The sequence below is a fragment of the Arvicanthis niloticus genome, chromosome 25 (genome assembly GCF_011762505.2).
Source record: "Arvicanthis niloticus isolate mArvNil1 chromosome 25, mArvNil1.pat.X, whole genome shotgun sequence".
NCBI classification, from domain to species: Eukaryota; Metazoa; Chordata; class Mammalia; order Rodentia; family Muridae; genus Arvicanthis; species Arvicanthis niloticus.
The window spans coordinates 12551673-12569345 of NC_133433.1; the positions used below are offsets into that span (position 1 = coordinate 12551673).

General features: G+C 35.5%; 1 protein-coding gene and 1 pseudogene across 1 annotated transcript in view; one reads left to right on the plus strand and one right to left on the minus strand.

The window, feature by feature from the left end:
- Nkain3 (sodium/potassium transporting ATPase interacting 3) overlaps nt 1-17673 on the plus strand; it is a 588474-nt gene that overhangs the window by 156089 nt on the left and 414712 nt on the right. The gene's annotated exons all lie outside the window — the stretch shown is intronic.
- On the minus strand, nt 2200-2992 carry LOC143438383 (coiled-coil domain-containing protein 28B pseudogene; annotated as a pseudogene).

Sequence of the window (17673 nt, forward strand, 5' to 3'; positions counted from 1 at the left end):
CACTCTTTTCAGTTAGAATTTCTTATGATTATTTGTGCATTCGGAATATTGGTACTTTGTTAGATAAAAACTTTGCCAGTATTTTCTCACCTCTGAAGGCTGTCTCATCACTCTGTTTTTTATTGTCTGTCTTCAACTCAGTTTTCCAGAATATCTGACTATTTTTATTGCATTCAACTGAAGCTACAATCTATAAAATCAAGTCATCATTTAACCATTACATTTTCATATTTGACATAGTCAGTAAGTTCTTTTAAATATTATTTAATTGTCACTCATGTTATTCCTGTTTTCTCTTTGTTCCTTGATGACATTTCTTATATTCATTAGAGTTGTTTCTGTGTTTTCTATTTCTCCTTTCTACATGAAGAGTTCTTTTGTTTTTGTCTTGTTTGTTTTGAATATTATTGTTTGCAACTCCAGGGGATGTTTTGCCATGATGTACTAATTGAAGTAATTGTTTTAATATACATTTCTACATAGGCTTCAACCATATTCCCGCCTTACCCATTAGGGCATCCTACATTCCGAGGCTAAGATATTCACTCACATTAAAACAGTTAAGCCATTGAAGAAGTTAGAATTGGAACCTGAGTATTGTAACACCACTACCACTAACAAGAAGTAAATAAGCATGCATTCATCTCAGTGAACATGTACAGGTAAATAAAATCAAATCAGGAGAACATGAAAAGCAATTATGTTAATTGGGTTGCTTGGAAGAGTTTTTACATCTCATAAAGATTAAGAGCCCAGAGCAGAAGAAATTACATTTGTAAAGATAATTCAGTATACTTGCCTTTTTCTAATACACTTGATATTAGTCTAAGAATTGTACACATGCCCTTCAAAGTAAGGCTGTTATTATACCTACTTCTCTTATAAGGAAGTTTAGTCTCCATGAGGTTCAGTAGGTTGTGTAAGATTATAGAGGCTATGCTATGGCAACAATTTTAATCTAAACAGTCCGGTTCCCAAGTACACACTAGTGGTGATTCTGCTGTATTTCTTGTATTATAATTTCACAGAGGAGTGAAGATGAACGTGAATTAGAATACATGCCAAAAAAACAAACAAACAAACAAACAAACAAAAAAAAAAACAAAAGCAAAACAGCTAAAGTGCCCAACAGTGGGGATATGCAACCTGAAGAAATCACCTCCAATAGATACACAAGGTTCCCAGTAGAGAGATGGGCCTCCCACCTACGTTCAAAATTTTTGACCCAGAATTGTTCCTATCTAAAAGAAATGCAAGAAAAAAATGTAGCAGAGTCTGAAGGAAAGACCATCCAGTGACCAGCCTGATTTTTGATTCATCCCATGGGCAGGCACCAAATCCCTAACACTAGTACTGATACCATGTTGTGCTTGCAGACAGGAGCCAAGCAAGGCTGTCCTCTGAAAGGCTCTTTCAGCAAATGACTGAGAAAGATGCAGATACTTACAACCAACCATTGGACTGAGGTTGGGGATCCTTATTGCATTAGTAGAAAGACTGAAGAAGCTGAAGAGGAGGGCAACCCCATAGAAAGATCACTAGTTTCAACTACCGTTGATCCTTAGGACTCAAGTGGGCTCCCACTTATATTGAGATCTCTTGATAAGGTATTTTATAATACTTGGGATACACACACGCGCGTGCGCGCGCGGACACACACACACACACACACACACACACACACGAATTGTACTTGATAAGCATACCCTGAAAATCACAGAGTATAAAATAATGTAAATATGTGAACATAAGATTTTTTTATGGCTACAGTTCAGACTGGCAACTCAAGGCAAAAGCAATTGCTAATTTCTTAGGAACACTAACAGTTAAATCTCCCGAAACATCTCCTGCTGTGGTCAGAGCCAAAATCACCATACATTCACTTTGCTAATTTTAGAATAGAACCACAAGCTTAAATGAAAGTAAGAAACTCTTTCTGTGGTTGGAAGTTCGGTTGATTACATTTATGTGAAATGTTTCTGGAGCTTTCTTAGAGTATCATAACCACACACAGGCCAGAGCCAAGGCTTCTAATCACAGGTATCTGTGCAATGCTGGACGCAGAGGTAGTCCGCTTGACGAATGGTCCCAACATGGTTATGCCCATGTTGTTATTTACTGCTATCAATGAGAAGAGCTGAAAACAATAATTCAAATATATGTTCAAATCAATTACCAACCTTTTAATTTTTTTCGCTTTTCAATTTGTTTAATTCCAACCAGTGCCCCCGACCCCATAGCACCTAGGGGCTCCCGAATCCGTAAAAAGTTACAGTTTGAAGAGGAGAGAAGAAGAGTCTAGGCGACACCTATGCCGTTATCTGCTCCTCAGGCTCGACATTCTCTGCCAAATGCAGCTTCTGTATGGAATTGCTAAGATCTTCTAGATTACTAAGCAGCTGGTCCAGGTTTCGGTCAGCCATTGTCTTCTTCTGCTCCTCAGTCAAGCCTTTTGTGACCCCATCCTCTTCCTCTTCCTCGTCCTCTTCCTCGCCACACACATCCAGGCTGAAGTGAAGTCTAGCCAACTTCTCCTGCATCTCCCGAACATGCTCCAACTGCTCGAAGGAGCATTCCATTCCAAAGGCCTGCAGGCAACCTGAATGAAAATCATTGAACAAGTTCATTAGTCCCCCCTCCATCTCATAGACATCTGTCACCTCTGTCAGGAAGGAGTGTTGCAGGGGTGTGCCTGCGGAGCCGCCTCCACCTCCAGCCAGCACCGGTCTGCATTTCTTCTTGCCTACTCTCTTGAATTTGGCTCGCTGCTTGGGTGATGGCAAAGGAGGGAGTCACAAAGCCAAGGAGCCACTGTAGCTGGTGGGCACGGGGACTCTGCGCAGTGTGCCTGGGGCCTGTGCTGGTTGGGTCAGGCAGGGCTTAGGACTCCGTTTCTTCATTTTGTCTTTCATTGGGTGTTGTTGGACCTCAGGTCTGGAGGTTTGGGGTCTGGAGTGTGGAACAGTGCTTCTTAGCTGTCTCCCTCCACCCTGATTTCTCTCTCCTTACAAACCTTTTAAAGTTCATGAGAAACACATAATTTTTGTTGTGACAAAATATATACAATATTTGCCATTAATATAATTTTAATATAAATTTCATGATGTTAAATATATTCATTCACATTATTGTTTAATCATACTTTTTGTCTATAACTGGAACTTATTCATCTCAGAGTTAAACACTGTACCCAGGAATACTTCATCCCATCCTCTACCAGCCCTGTTTGTCACCATTCCAGTGTCCATGAATTTTACATTGTAAAGGACCTCACATACATAAAACCATACAATGCATATCCTTCAGTATGGCAGGTAAGATGAGTAGGTCTAATTACTAAATCTTCCATGGACAGTTTGAAATAGGAGAAGCAAACACAGTATATGAGTGATTATTGTTACTGTGATGATATGCAAGAAATAATAACTTAAAAGTTGAAAATGTTTCTTCATATTTTCAGAATGGTCAAACATTATGAAAGAGAGGGAATGAAGAAAGAAAACAGAAAAGGAATAGAGTAGTATAGAAAGCCGGAGGTAGAGAGAGAGAGAGAGAGAGAGAGAGCAGTAGGAAGGACATGGACAATGTATACCCTTTAAGAGTGTATCCCTGGGTGACCTATTTGCATCATCTAGGCTCTAATTCCTGGTTTCCACTACATCCTAATAAAGTCATTAGATTTTGACTGTTACTACATTAATCAATGATTAAATCAGAACATTCTGATTTGATTGCTTTCTCCAGAGCTACACCTCTCAAGATAGCTTTGAGGATAAAGATTTCATTCAAGAAATAAGCCTTCAGGGAAGAATGTATATCCAAACCAAAGCACCCATAAGATATGCAGCATTTATAACCAATGGGTTTCTGGTGTCTTAAAAAGACAACGACACCGTTTCCTGCTTAGTTTCACATACTAGCAGGTGGCAATCTCTACAATACCTCATTGTTAGCAACCTGGCTTAAGGGACTGCTCTATTGTTAATCCTGTGGTTATTTGATACATACACAGTGTTACTAGCTTCATTTTCTACTTTGCCTAGGGGATGTTCAACCTAATACTCACAATATTCCTTGTGAAATAACTTTTCCTGTGAATTCATGAAAATGTATTGATAAAAGAAAACAATGTACATGTATACATGTTCCCCTAACTTTGTATATGCTCACATCCTGCTTTAAGAAATTAAGTAGTGAATGCACTTTTTATAGGAGTACTCATATGCTTGATGTATAGACATTATATGTAAACATACATATACGTCTCAAACATATACATATGTCTTCATATAAGTATCTATGCAAACATGTAATAGGCTTTCAATTTCCAAATCATACTTAAAATGTTAAAACCACAGAAATAACCCTATGCTGCACATATATCAAGACAATTTGTCACAAAGGAAAGGTGAAGAAAATAAAGTAGATTTGAAGGTCCATTTATGAATGAATGACATAGCTGTACCCTGGCTCATCTGCACATAGCTGTACAGTGGTATGTCTATGTTACTAATTCTTGGAAGACCGTTCACCCCAGTCCAATGATGATCTTCCCAGAATATCAAATTTCCCCCAAAAGTTAAAGACTCTATTTAAATCAGAATGATTTCACTTGAAATACTGGGTACTACCAACAAACCAAAACTCAAGAGAACCACAAGTATTCAAACACTGTACCACTAAGCTTTAAAAAATTGGAGATTGATATAATTAGTTCTGATTTGGATATAAGGGTAGGGTAGATAAAGCAAATTATTAAAGGTCGGGATCTTGTAAGTGGATGAGTAGAAATCACTTGTCCATTTAATCTCAGAATCCATGGTATTTAGTCCCTTTACAGTACCTTTTTTTACAGACAAAAAGAAAAATGAAAAACAGACTAACAAAAATCTACTTTTGATATACTACAAAAACAAAAACAAAACACAAAAATAACCTATGATTATAGGAATTAGAAATACTGTTATAATTGCAGCATTCCCAATTACTTCCAGGATAAATAATTTTTACTTTGTGAGCATCAGCAGTGTCTTCATTACTTCTCTGCTAACCATTATGAAATACCTGGCTGAAGAAACTTCAAGGAAAGAGGATTATTTGTGGCTCATCCTTCAGAGCATATCAGGAGGAGGGGTGAAAGAATACACTATGGCTAGAAGAGCTTTGTTCTTTTTAATGCAAGCTGACAGCTTGTTCATGTCTTGATCAAATAGGAAGCAGAGAGCAGGACCTCAGGGAGAGATTGCTGTGATCTGTTTTCATCGTGCCATGAGGAATGTATAGCATCTATAGTATTAGACGGTAGCCAGGTGTTGTATAGTGTTGCAGCCTCATGGAAAGTTTCATGTTAAAATAATTACTAAATATCAGCAACGTTTGCTTTTGTGTTTGGATGAGATTAGTTTCGGAACCGAAGTTCAACATATTAGAAAAGCAACATGATCCATTTGCCACATGATCCACTTGCCATTGACTTTGTGACAGCCCCAGTGGGCCTTGGGAGAGAACAAACATATAAAAACACATTGGCATTTCTGTGGAGGAAGATATTTTCATAAGGGAATCAAAATTAATAGCTTACCTCTAAGTCTGACAAGGGAAGGAATATCAAATGTTATATCAAAATTATATATTTTAGTGATTTCAGATAATAGAATATAACAGACTAAAGAGGCATAATAATGTTTATGTATGAAATTATAAAGAATAATAATTACATATCAGTGCATTTTAGTTCAGAAAGTGTAAATATATATATAACAGAGAGAAGGCCTTTGTGGTAGTTTGAATGAGAATAATCCCCACGGGCTCATAAGTTTGAATTTTTGGTCCTCAGATAGTAGAACTGTTTGGGAAGGATTAGAAGGTGTGGCCTTGTGGAAATAGATGTGGCATTATGGGAGATCATCCACTGGGATAGACTTTAAGGTTTCAAAAGCCCAAGCCTGACTCAGTGTTTCTCTCTTTGACTTTGTGTTGCCTGAAGATCAGTTTGTAAAAAGTCTGAGATACTGCTCCAGTGCCATGCCTGTCTGTTTCCTGCTATGATGATCATGGACTAACCCTATAAAACTGTAAGCCAGCCTCCAATTACATCTGTTCTTTTAAAAATAAGAGTTGTACTGGGTATGGTGCCTCTGCATAGCAATATACTAAGGCAGCGTTCTATTTGCTTGCTCTCTTTTACCTCACTGTGATAGTTTACACATAAGGTCTTCTTGTTGTTTTATCCCATTACTGTCTTAGACTTGAATGTTCTTAAGTGTGCTTTTGTAACTTAGCCTTTAGAAAAATTGTACAAAGTTAGCACCTTAAAACTAGTGTGGGAGTATATTAAAGACTATTGCTGTTAAGTATCTTGGGACACTCTGTAGAATCAAGGGATTTAAGTCTAGATCAAATGTAGATGATAAGGCTTATGTGTTATAGTGATTTTAGATGCACAAAAATTTCTCAGCTTCTATTTGTTTCTAGCTTCCAATTTATTGGATAAGTGGTGTTGATACTGCGATCACAGATTTAGGTTAGCTTACATTCTCTTCTGGTATTATTGAAAGAGAAATTTTACTTTGGCATTCTCATGCTGCAGCATGTCTATCTCCTTCTTTCTGCACAGTAGTGTGTTGGTAACTCAATAGATTACACAAAGATGTTTGCAATGTGATCTTAGAGACATACTATTATGATTTCAAGTACACCAGAAACCTCAACATGCTTACCACATTAATGATCAGACAGCTTCTATGGGGTATAAAATGAAACCGTGCTCCAAAGTGATGCATTCTTCCGAGAATGTCTCCCAAATTATATGTCCTTGGGTTTACAAATGCTGAATGAAAACAAGATGGTTTTGTTGTTGTTGTTGTGGGTTTTTTTTTTTTTTTTTTTTTTTTTTTTTTTTGGTTTGGTTTGGTTTTTTGTTTGTTTGTCTTACAAGCCAGGTACTGTCCCTAGTCTGGTAAATCTATGTCTGACTACTTAGATCTTCAGCCCTTCTACTCTATCCTTTTATTTGACAGTAAGCATTAACAAATAGGGAGGCATAAAATATTTAAGCCCAGGAACCATTCAAGACTGTCGAAAGTGGTCTATTCTGCAGGCATGGCCTTATACTAGGGCTTTTAAAACAGAGTTACACATTTATGTGAAAAATAGCTGCTATTCCTGCCTTCTTTTACTTCATTTGGCATTATTGTAAAGAACAAACATTGAAATACATTTTAAATTCTACTTCTTTCTTCCTTTATAGTCTTTGAATCTCATGTACTTTACCGAGAGAAGAAGTAAGATTTTAGTTTTGAAATACTGTAAGGATGTTTTACGATTTAGAAATAGATGTATCAAATATTTTCCCACTACTCTTTGCTTCCTTAAGTATTCCTCTCATTGAGTTGTCTGAATACTTGCCTTTATTGAAATATAATCAGCCACATTAAACATTTTACACTGGCATGGGTCACAAAGAAAGCCCTAACATAAAGTTTTCCAATGATCATGTGTTAATATCAATTATAAAATGGCTTTTACAGAAATAATTCTTAAGAAAGAAACATATCCACAATATCAAAGGCCACAGACTCAATGGAAAGTAAAATTTTATCTTTTAATTCCAGTATTTTTTGTAGGTTATACTGAGCATGTATTTCTATTTAGTGTTTAACATAGCTGTAGAGCTAATGTGTTAAAATTTTAATAAGTGGTTGATAGATTTCAGCATTTATTTTAATTATTTCTTAAATTTCATTATGCTAATTATGCTAATCATTGAAGTAGTGGAGAATTTTGAGCTAGAAGTTATTACCAAATCATACCTATTATACAATATACTGAATTATAATTCCACCAAATTTATATACGCTGCCTTCACAAATGTGGTTAGCAAGATGGTATGGTGTCAGCAGTGGCACTGCATCCTTTGGTGTTAATGAAGACCTATTTTGTTGTGGTCATAGTGAGTGATCTGGAGTCCTGACTTTGCCATCTGCCACAAACTGACATAAGAACTAACAAGACAAATTATCTGGATTTCCTACAGTTATCTGAGCAAAAATTGAAGGCAATGATGCTTGACTTAACTTGAGTACTAATCTATAACCTTTAAAACACATTGGTATTGATTTTCTAGGTTTTTTTTTTTTTTAACATCTACATTGTTCTATACCTATTAACATGGATGAGAGCAATATCTGAAGTCAGAGTTCAGTTAAGGCACTAATGTGGGAAAGAGGCTAAAATAAGGTATTTCCTGGCCAGATTAATTACAGAAACAATTGTTGGAATTCCTCCTTTAATCACAAATCAAATCTGTTTCAGTGCCTTTAACAGGTAGGTTAAAAGAACTCCACCTACAAGGTCCATCTGGATACTTTCTGACTTCAATGTTATCAAAGCATTCTGCTTCTAGTTCAGTTCTTATGTGATTTCCTTATGTCATGTGCACAAGGTTGGCAGTGTCTTCAGCATTAATAGCATCATATTGTCTAGTTCTGATAAGCCAACAGGAGTGACATGTTTTGGGGAGCTTCAGTGGCTTCCCTGACTAAAAACTCTTAGGCGACAATCTACACGTGGAACTTGATTACTCTTTAGTAACCAATGGCTCCTAAGGATGGTCTATTGTGCATCTGGTGTGACATAGTTTTGATAACTTCATTCTATTCATCTAGAAAAGAAAGGTCAGTGATGGTTCACTCAGTTTTTTTTTAGATATGTAACTAACTAGATAATTAAAAGTCATATATTTAAGGGGTATAGATAGATAGATTAGTCAAATGGCCTTGAGAACCGAGTTCAATTTCTAAATCCGGTTTTAAAAACAGTCTGTGTGCTGGCTCATGCTTGTAGATCCCTTTCTGGGGAAAAAAAGATAGGCAGATCTCAATGGATTGCTATATAGCCAGCCTTGTCTTATTGGTGAACCTTGGCCCCGGCTCATGAAAGACCCCATCTCAAAAAAGAAAGTGATCAGAGATTCAGGAATGATATCAAGGTTAACCTATGGACTCTAAATGCACAATTAGACACTTGTGTACTCCCTAAATACACCAAAATCTCTCCAAACCAAAAAAAAAAAATGATATTCTCATTTTATCCTGAAACTATTTCAACATAGATATGGAAGAAGATATGGTGAGTCTCAAAGTATTCCCCAAATAATTATAAGCCTACTTAGATTGTTTAAATAAACCATGCATTCTCAAGAATTGGCAGGAAGATGAACAATCAAGCAGTCAGACAGATCAATAACTTAACATGGACTGTCATTTTCAAAATACATGTTTTTCTTGTGATAATTTAAAATATAAGCCAAAATTTATAATGTATGTTTTAAATGACATATATTGCTAATATATAAAGTAGGTACATATGTGCATATTAGTCACAAATTCTATGAGTTTTCTCATTTTTCCTCTCCTTAGTGCAGTTTATAAACTTTCAAGACCCAGAATGACTTAAGATTTGACATACTTGATATATTTCATATTGACATATTTGACATAATTGATATATTTCATATTTATTAAGAAGTATAAGAACATTTTAAACCAAACTTGAATCAACATAAATGCAGTGTGGTATCAGCTCCATTGTTTATATTTCTATGTATTGATTATTAATCTCAGGACTTTTCAAGTGGGAGTTAACTTCCTCTCTTTAATTCCAGCTTTCCCAGGCAGTTAAAGGTGGACAACAAACTCCCATATGCAGCCCATTTCATACCCATGCTAGCTGACAGGCATTGATAAGATAGTCTGCCATGAAAACGTTATAATCAACTCTTAGAGCTGAATGTACGACTATCTCTAACATTTGAAGTAGATTACTTAATACATAGGAAATCAACATTCCTGAAGAGTTTATTTAAAATAATCACCTACCTAGAAGTAGGTAATAAAATTTACCTAATTTCTTATTTGAGGGGAGGGGTAGCGCAGAAGTGTCATGGCACCAGTGTGGAGACCAGAGAACCAGTGATGAAACTTCATTATCTTCCTCCACCATCTGGGCACCACATACAGGGTTAGTAACTATTTTACTAATCAAGCCTTTTCCATGGCTCCTCAGCATCAGTTTCAAAAAAGAAAAGTGAAATAAACTAGCAAATTTGTTGTCACACTGAAGTACTCCAGCCCTTGGAAAAAGAACTTCTAAACTGTGTGGGTCTTAATTTTGTGTTTTACTTATAAAAGAGCAGTTTGTTTCACTTGGTATAGCACACTGTCTGACGATAAGGCGCACACAGGTTAAGTTTGGGAAACTTATTTTCTAATAGGTATCTGTACTGAATCATATCAGAAAAGACTTTTGCAAACCGAATATACATGTTTCAGTGTTTTTACTTGTATGTAGCATACAATAATTCAAGATTTCCTAAAATACAAATCAATATGTTATACAAATAATAAATCTGTAGGTTTTATTGACTGTGATAACTAAAAGTCTAATCATACACTTCACTAAATTCAAACCAAACATTACAATTTTTTTAAAAAAAGTCTCTACAACTAAATTGCAAAATATTTCAAGCTAGCATACATAAATAATATTGGAGAAATTGAGTCAACTCAAAGTTATTGAACTGGTGAATTCTAAACTTTAATAAAATACTGTACTGTAGGCTTCTCTCCATGATAAGTAAGGAATCTCAAATGATATATTTCGTTACAAAGGAAGGAGAACTTCACAATTTTTTTTTCATTTTTATTATCAAATATAGGGAGCAAAACCCAGTAATTTAAAGCAGAATTCACGACCACAGAAATTTATGGTAATCTTCTACAGTGTATGTAATGTAAGCATTATTTGTACTACATAAAAATCTAAGATATCAGCATAAGACTTCTGACATGACTAAAGAAAACAAAGCAAAAATTGAGAAGATACACATTTTTAGCTAAATTTCACTTACACTCAAAGATATGTTAATACAGAACAACAGCCATGCTTCTGTATAAATTAAAATTAATTATATAACAAGACTGTAATTAGGATAGTCAATTATAATGAAATGTAAACTAAAGGCATTAGCACTATTATACCACCAAGTCTTCTGTCCTAAGCCTGATGGGTTGACCTCAAGTGGTAGGCAAGACATTCAAGAGTGTATTGGCAGCACCAATTGATTGAGTTGCTTTATAAATATGGGGGATGGGGAGGGGAAGACAGAAATTTGGTTGGGTAAGGAATGGGAGTGAATCTGGAAAGAGTCAGGAGATGTCTGAATATGAAGAAAACATTCTATGAAATCATCAAAGGACTAATAAAAATAGAAAAAAATAAAGTTAAAATGTGGAGTGAATATGATCAAAATATAGGGCATTAATATATAAAGTTAAATTAAAAATATTACACAGAATAATATTTTAAAAGAAATGAAAACCTTTTTAAGGTTTTCATTAAACCTTAAACCCATGAATAACTGGTTAAATGCACATAAAATGTTCATGTAATTAGTTGGGAGCTATAAAAAGAAAGGAACGTGGGAGAAATGAATATGACTCACCTGCAAATATTTGTAAGAAAATAAATAGAATAGCATTGAGTCAAAGTACATATTTGATCATTCTTCTTCCTTGTAATTTATTTAATCAAATGATTTCTATGAAAATGTAAAATAATTAACATAAAAGTCACTTATACCAAACTCCAATTAAAAATAACCAGGGGAACATGAAGGGAATGTGCTCACTTAACATGTCTATAAGACTCCTTATCACCAGCGATTGCACATCCAATATGTGCCATTCTCTTTGTATGTATCCTGTGACACAGCTTTTGAGAAAAATTTTCTTAGATGGACAACATTTCAGATAATCCACTGTATTTGTTTCTACACACACACATATTTCTCAAAGGAACAAGAGATAATACTGCTAGGAGCTTCTGTGACCAGTGACCTTCATTCCAAACCAGCATCGGTATACTTCCTTTTGGTCTTTGAAAATTGTTCTTTCTGGATCGGGACACATGTCAGTGAGACTCTTTTTTGCCTATATGGTTTAAGTTCTTGCGACTGATACTAAATTTTGCAAGAAACAAAAACTTTCCTTTGTCTCATGTCTCTATGAGTTTACAAATATATATTTCTAAAGTTTAAATACATTTTTGTTCCTAATTTAAGTATATTTCTTTGTCATTATTGTATTTATTTAGACTGCTTGAGTGCAAAAAAAGGAGATAACAAAAAATAAAATAAGATCTGAAATATGGTGGGTGAAATTTCATGGGCTTTTTCAGGAGGCCCAAAGTAAGTTCTTACTCAAAGCTAAAGGCAAAAGATAATTTAAAAAATATTAATATCTTTCATAGAGTTGAGAAGAATTTCAATTACTAAAAACAAAAATATCTTATTTTTTCAGTGGAAAGCATAAAATACATTACATTCAATGTTTTGGAAAAGATTAAGCATACAAGTTCTAAGTATGGACACTTCCTCAAATAAAAATGTCTTAAATATAAAAAGAAGAATAATGAAAGACTTTTTTAAAAATTAAATTATCCTAACATGGGAGGGTAGTACACAATTGGTTACTGACTTATGACTCCCGAAGGTGCTTTGCCAGGAAGGCTTAAAAATAAATTAGATTATTCACATATGAGCAAAGAGAGCTCTGTTGTCAAGTTCATGATCTCTGATAGCAAGAGTATCAAATAGACGTGAGACAAGCTCGGGCACTGATATGCAACAGAACAGATTCCCCAGGTCTGAAGGAGGACAGGAATTCTCAAAGTAGTGAAAAAACAATGTGTGATTTTCAGTAACTGAGCTTACGGTTACTTCCATTTGTGATCTATTGCTACAATTCCCTCCTTTTAAAGCACACTGCCGAAAATCATTTCAAAAATCTATATTCTCCTTCTGTTAACCTTTTCGTTCATTTTCCTAGGGTGATAATTACTATCCTATCAAAGAGCATTGAATAAATCATCACTTAAGCACAGCTTACAACTAACTTAAATATACACAGAATTCCCATACTCTAAAATAGGCATGTGTGAATACAAACAGCAAGTATTTGATTCTGCCATGTATTTTAAATCACTTTATGATGATGTACTTTTACTCAATTTTCATTCAGAGAGGATCTATCCAAGTGTTTGTCACATTGCTCAAATAGTCTTGTGGCTATTGCTATCTAAGCCACTGAACTAATTGTCCCACTATTGATTACCTTTAGATTTCCTGTCACTTATGTTTGTTATGTCTACCGGTGGTCCTCAAGGGAATAAGTAGTATATCATTCAGCTTTATCTCATCTTCCAGTGCTTTATTTTAATTCTATGTGAAGCAAAAATAATAGCCTTGTTGCAGACAGCTTCAAGTGTATCATTGGCTTCCTGTCTAAGCATCAGCAAGTCTGACCGTTGGCGTTAATTCCCTCACTTCCTTAGTAGCTGCTGCTTCGCAAAGAGCTAATGCCACATTTCTACCTTCTAGGGCTGTTTCTACAAGAACCTATTTAGTGAACCTACAGAGTGAAAAATGTCACAGAGATCAAGTGGAATCACGCTGTTACGTAGACTAATACTTACACAAATGGAGTGAGCCTTTCTAAGATTATTAATATATCCACCCCACGAAAAAACAAAAAGCTTCAATATGCTCTTGGGCTCAGAGGCAAATCATCCAAATTTACACCAACACGAACAAATAATGGCCAGTGGTTAAGTAATGCCAGAGTCAGCTGTCCCTGTGAAGTACTACAAGAAAACACGCCCTGTTAGCCATCTTAATTTGGATAAGAAGCAGCTGAGGCAGACAGTTTTCCAAGAGTTTGCCTTAATTGAACAAAATTTACTTGTTAGGTGGAATGTCACTGAGGTGTTCTTTGTGTATCTATACTTTTGACAAACTAAGGTAGGAAAATCTAAACTGAATTCAAGAGCAGCACATCCATATTTTTCTTCTTTTTTCTTTCTTTCAAATTGCCCATTCTGATTGGAAGCCATGGTGGGAATCAATCAGCCCAAGCAGAATCACAATGCTTTATCCTTGTCTACCTCATGGTACTTACATCCTTATATCCTATAGCAGCAAACATTAAAATGCCTTAGCTGATGTGGTGAAACGTCAGTGTTCAGACTCAATGACATGAGAAAAACTAGTTTATCAAATAAGAAAAGCAATTTCAAGGAGGACTTGTGCTCGGTGTGTGGTCAAGAAGCAACTTGATCTCTTCTGAAAATTTCAAATTCAGAGTAAACATTTACTTACCCTTTGGAGTCTATATTCAAACCAGTGTTGACATCTTTGGTGGTCTCTGCACCCAAGGTTGTGGCGCATCTCCAGCTGCCATGGTCATCCAGACATATCAACTCATGACTGTTTTTGTCACAGTTCGAAGTCTTGGTCACACCAGTGCTGCTGAAATTTCCGAAGTTTTGTTAAACTAGGAATAATTCCAAGGCAAGTCATATTTATCTGAAGAGGCCCATAACTCCTCACAAGACAAGAATCATTTATCCAATAAGTATGTACCATGTACCTACTGCTGTATAGGCACTGTTCTAAAAGTTCTGAATATAGTCATTATTCTTTAATTGTTTACATTTTGTTGAAAGAAGCAATAAAAAATACAAAATGTCATTTTATGATAAGTACAATTAAAGGCTTTAAAGAAGCAGAAAATTGAGTGATATAGTGTTAAGAATGTCATCTTAGATATTGAAGTTAGTTCTTTTACTGCCTAGTAGAATTCTCTTTGGAAATCCATATGGCCCAGGTTGATTTTCAGTTGCTCTGTATACTTCACTGGGGGTAATAGGTTAATTTTTTTAAAACTTTGGTCTTTATTTAACTTTGGTAGGTCATATACATTAAGAAATCCATCTGTTTGAGTTTTCTAGTTTGGTGGAATGAAGATTTCAAATTATATCCATGTTATTTTCTGAATTTTAATTAATGGCTGTTTTAATGTCTCTCCTTTCGTTTCTCATTTTATTATTTTTTATCTTCTTTCTCTGAATTTTAGTTAATTTGTCAATCTCGTTGATTTTCTCCAAGAACCACTTCTTCATTTTATTGATTCTTTGGTGTGTGTGTGTGTGTGTGTGTGCGTGTGTGTGTGCGCGCGTGCGTGCGTGCGTGCGTGCGTGCGTGCGTGTGAGAGAGAGAGAGAGAGAGAGAGAGAGAGAGAGAGAGAGAGTTTTATGGTATGAATTGCCTCTTAGAACTCCATTTATTATATTCCACAGGTTTTGTAAGTAGTGTTTCATTTTCATTCAGTTCTTAAAAGTTTTAAACTTGCTTCTTGATTTATTTCTCTCTTCACCCAGTCATAATTCAATAATGTGTTGTTCATCTTCCATGAGTTTATATATTTTCTACTATTTCTATTATTGTTGACATCCAGCCTCCATAACCTGTGGTCAGATAGGACTTAGTGTTATTTCAGTTTCCATATCTGTTGACTTTCTTTGAATCCTAATATATAGTCCATATTAGATTAGAATAAGCAATGTGTATCTGTTCCTATTATTCGGTTATGGTTGTGTGAGTTTTCCCCCAATATTAGAATTGCTTTTCTGGGATTATTCATTCTATATGTCCTCTTAGGTGTAAACTAATCTACAGAGTGAAGTTTTCATTCTATGGCCTTATGTAAAGTTGGACTGATGGACATATATTGCTTAAATTTATTTTTATCATAGAATTATTTTCACTGCCAATTATAATTAAATGATATAAATCTTAGTGAGGGTTTCTATTACTATGAAGACACACCATGACCATGGAAACTTTTATAAGGGAAACTTTTAATTGGGACTGGCTTATATGTTTACAGCTTTAGTCCATCATTGTGCAGGCACACATGGCACTGAAGAAGACACTGAAAGTCCTAAATCAGGAATGGTGGGCTGCAGGAAGAAAATGACATACACTGGGCCTGACTTGAGCATATGAAACCTCAAAGCCTGCCCCCAGTGATACACTTCTTCCAACAAGGCCACATCTTCTCCAACAGAATAACACTACTTAATGTGCCACGTGCTATGGGTCTATGAGGGCCATTTTTATTCAAATTATCACATCACACTTTCTGGCCCCCACAGGCTTGTAGTCATATAATAATATAAATGCATTTAGTGCAACTTCAAAAGTTTCCATGGTCTTTAACAATCTTAAATCTTGCTTTAAAATCCAAAGTCTTTTCTGAGATTCATGCAATCTCTTAAGTGTAATCATGTGTAAAAACAAAATGAAAAATCAATTCAGATACTTTTAACATATTTTGGCATATGATCAATATTGTAATTTTTTAGTTTGTTTTATTTTGTTTGGGGTTGTTTTATTTTTATTGGATATTTTATTTATTTATATTTCCAATATTATTCCCTTTCCCAGTTTCCCCTCTGGAAAACCCGTATACCATCCCTCACCTACCCACTCCTGCCTCCTTGCCCTAGCATTCCCCTACACTGGGGGGTCAAGCCTTCACAGGACAAAGGGCCTCTCCTCCCATTGATGTTCAACAAGGTCATCCTCTGCTACATAGTTGGCTGGAGCTATGGGTCCCTCCATGTGTACTCTTTGGTTGGTGGTTTAGTCCCTGGGAGCTCTGGGGGTCTGGTTGGATGATATTGTTGTTCTTCCTATGGGTTGCATACCCCTTCTAAAAGGAAACATAGTGTTTGAATACCTGACCAAAGGAAGACCCGAAAACCCATTGGGCAACTCCAAACTGCATCTCCATGTCATATCAAAATATTCTTTAAGTGTCTAACTCCTTTAATCTTTGTTGACTAAAACACATACCTTTCACCTGGGCTGGTTCCCTTCCCTATCAACAGCTTTCCACAGCAAAAATCATAGAGCTCTGACATCCCCAATATCTTGAGTTTTCCAAGGAAATTCAGGCTTCACCTCACAGCTTCACACAGTGACCTCTCTAGGCCTCCATAGAAAAACAGCCCAGATTTACACCTGGCCTCAGTGGTTTTCCTTAGCAGTGGAAGGAGATTCCTTAACCAGTTTCTTCTTTCTTCATCTTTAAAGCTAGAACCACGTAGGCTGCTAATGTTGACTGCTTGCTGAGGCTAGAACAGAGCCACCTTATTTAATTACACCTTCACCAGCTTTCTGTTTTTAATGATTTTCTTTACTTGGCTGTACTGGAACTTGCTCTGTAGACCAGGTTGCCCTTGATTTTTTTTTCTTTAAATATACATGATAAATTTTGATATAAAATTTATTTTGTATTCAAAATAGAAGACTAAAGAACATTAGAAAAAGAAATGATCTTCTGTAGATACGACATCGAATTTAAAAGAAGAGAGAAGAGATACGGGTATTATAGTAGTTGGGTGCTGAGTACATGTGGACATCTTGTTCTCATGCTTTCATTTTTCTCCATTAATTTAGGAGCAATGCTGTCAATTTAAAGTACAACAAAGAGCTAGTGAGAATGAATTGGGATCGAAACATGATTTGCAGTTTCTCTGCTGTGCAAAGTCAATCAGTACAGGGGTTAAGATTAAAATTTAGAATGCAGATGGTTTTCATTGTCATTAGCAATACATAGCATGTGGTTGCTAGCTTAACTTTTGAGTTAATTATTTGTTGACTGACACTGAAATTTTGTGTTCATTTACAATTTTAAATCTTAAAATGTCAGTACTTTAGGACAAATCCTTGTGACCCACTTATCATACTGTTGGAATATTAATCCTCTG